At 34.3% G+C, this 3,186-nt stretch overlaps 1 non-coding gene across 1 annotated transcript; it reads right to left on the bottom strand.

The window, feature by feature from the left end:
* Positions 1-2,735: 2,735 nt before the first annotated feature.
* LOC121225778 (small nucleolar RNA R71) lies at positions 2,736-2,842 on the bottom strand. The gene has a single exon (XR_005923674.1). It is a non-coding gene; the product is annotated as a small nucleolar RNA R71 (small nucleolar RNA).
* Between the last annotated feature and the right edge of the window lie 344 nt (positions 2,843-3,186).

The following is a 3,186-nucleotide window of genomic DNA, read 5'->3' as shown; positions in this document are numbered from 1 at the left end:
ACTGTACTAATTGGCCCTACCAAAAATTCTAGAAAAAAATATGTAGATGGGCATATGAGTCTAGTTTCAGGGAAAAATTATAAAACTGATTTTTGAGTTGTGAAACTCAAGATATGATTTTTAAGGTGACAGTGTCGCAGTTAGCCAACTGCCTGGAAAATTTTAAAATGGACTGCGATAGTAAGCGAATTTAGTCTGTGAACCCCTCGTGTCCGACTCCGGCAACGGTCGGGTACGGGGTGTTACAAAGAGTCAAGCCCATATTTGGCACAAGCATGTTGGTGGCCCAAAAATCTCTTTTGGGATAATTATTTGGAGGTCCCTACATTTGGAGAGTAATTGGAAATCAACACACAAAGATTGCCCTTGAAACTGTCCAACCCATGCCTATATTAAGCATGATTTTATGCTCAAATCAAGCAACCACCATCCACCTTCTTCCACTATATGTGGCCGACCAAGCAATGGAGAAAGTAGAGGGATTCCAATCCCTATTTTTAGTAAACTCTACATTCTACTTCAAGTATAAATACCCCCACTCATCCCACATACCTCATCCCCAATCCCACATCCATTTATTCCTTAATCATTCCTACATCCCTCATTCAACTATTCTATCATTCCCTCTCTTCCTTCCCATGCATAGAATCCCATTTCCCTTAACCTGCAAAACCTTGAGAATATCATCTCTTGGCTGGACACCTTGAGGAGCCATTAGCAAAAGACCAACACAAGGATCGGAGGAGAACATCTTCAATCAGAGTTCATGAGACTACTGATTCGACAAAGTTTATTCTGCCTTTACTTTGTTATTTTAATTTTAATCATGTCTGCAATGTGCTTTGTTATCTTGTCATCAACAATGGTAGCTTAAATCTATTTAGCTATGATGATTGCATTGATTCAGTGAAGTTAGTTTAAATCATGTTTATAATGTTTGTGCCTCAGTCGATCATGTTTTCAATTAAAGTCAAGTGTGTATTTCATTCATACATGATTGGATGAATTATAATAATCTGAATGATCCTAACCAGACGACAGCTAGTGGACGGAATCATTAAAATCTTCATGCTTAATTTAGATCCTGACCCGACTAAATTAAAGGTTCGTAATAACTTTGACGAGCTCTATTATCTTGCATAGTGTTTAAGTTTATGTGATTAAACTATTTCAAACCTGATCCATCACTGTTGTTTCACATTAATTCTAAGAAGCCCTTAGTTTAATATGATCAATAAAATGCATGTTTTACTAAGTAAAAGATTTCGAGAGGATTTAATTTTGTTTCAAAACTCATGAAAGATCGAGCTACCATGGAATATTTTTCGAACACTATTAAAAATGACGAAAATAAACTAGGTTGAAAGATGTAATTATCCTAGCCTATTCATGTAATTTATTGTTGAATTTTGTCTTTACTACTAAATTCATTTCATACTTGGAATTTAGATTAAATTTCATTAGGGATCATCTTGCACTTCGATAGCTTAATTATCACCACTCACAATATTGTGTTTTTATCCCCAATTCATTAATTTTAATCTTGCAAATATTGATTAACATATACAGTCCCTATGAGACAATAATTTTTTTACTTATTACTTGATAACGACTTTGTACACTTGCACAAACCGATCGCTACAAGTTTTTAGCACCGCTGCCAGGGGTTGTTGCCTTAATCATTTTTTTGAAATTATTCTTTTCAAATTGGATTTTATTTTGTTTTTATCTAACTTATAACTTTACTAATTTATTCTTTATTCTTTATTTTTTTGTGATTTATTTTCCATGTGTTTATAAGCATAGATTGAATTCATTTCATACATCTCATTTCATACTTGGCATTTTGATTAAATTTCATTAGGGATCATCCTGCATTTAAATAGCTTAATCATCATCACTCAAAATATTTTGTTTTTATCACCAAATTATTAACTTCAATAATGCAAAATATTGATTAACATATACAGTCCCTGTGGAGACAATAACTCTTTTACTTATTACTTGATAGCGACTGTGTACACTTGCACAAACTGAGCGTTACAAGATTTTGGCGCCGTTGTCGTGGACTTTTCCCTTAATCATTTTTGTGAAATTATTCTTTTCAAAGTGGTTTTTATTTCATTTTTATCTAACTTCTAACTTTACAAATTTATTCTTTATTTTTTTTGTGATTTATTTTCCGAGTGTTTATGAGCATGGATCAATTATCGATTTATTACCTGTAGACCCTAAGTTCGAACGGACGTTTAGATAGAGAAGATGTGAAAGATCAGCTCAAAGACAAGCCAAGATAGACCTTGGAAATCAAAATGATGGAAAAGGAAATGGAGCCAATCATTTGCACAATCCAATCCTTGTTGCTGATGATAGGAATCATGCTATAAGACTTGTGCCACTTTTTAATGAATTAAATTTGGGAATTAGGAGACTAGAGATTGAGGCACAACAATTTGAATTAAAATAGTGATATTTTAAATGCTCCAAACAGTGGGCCAGTTTAGTGGAATGCTTACAGAAGATCCACACCTTCACCTTCAATTATTTATAGAGGTAACCAATTCATTTAAAATGGTCAGTGTTACTGAAGATGCATTAAGGTTGAATTTTTTTCCATACTCACTACGAGATTGAGCACGAGCATGGCGTAACTCATTGGCACCAAGTTCAATATCTAGATGGCAAGAATTAGCTGAAATATTTTGGTTAAGTATTTCTCACCTAGCAAAAACACTAAGTTGTGAAATGAGATAACCATTTTTTCACAATTGGATGATGAGTCCTTGTATGAAGCATGGGAAAGATTCAAGGAATTACTTCATAAGTGCCCTCATCATGGGATTCCACACTGCATCAAGTCGGAGACGTTTTATAATGTTCTCAATGCACACACAAGATTGATGGTAGATGCTTCTACGAATGGTGCTCTCTTGTCGAAGTTTTATAATGAGACTTACGAGATCATTGAGAGGATCACTAGTAACAACTATCAATGGCCAACAAATTGAGCAACTTCAAGAAGATGAGTAGCAGGAGTGCATGAAGTGGACGCACTTAAATCATTTTCTGCTCAAGTATCTTATATTTCTTCAATGTTGAAAAACTTTACCGCTACTGGTTTGAATAATTTTACAGCTCAGTCACCAAGTCAATTCAAGGTTGTTTCATGCGTATACTTTGGGGATG

The sequence above is a fragment of the Gossypium hirsutum genome, chromosome A03, assembly GCF_007990345.1.
Source record: "Gossypium hirsutum isolate 1008001.06 chromosome A03, Gossypium_hirsutum_v2.1, whole genome shotgun sequence".
NCBI classification, from domain to species: Eukaryota; Viridiplantae; Streptophyta; class Magnoliopsida; order Malvales; family Malvaceae; genus Gossypium; species Gossypium hirsutum.
The sequence above is the reverse complement of the archived record's forward strand: the minus strand, read 5'-3'. Positions and strand labels throughout refer to the sequence as shown.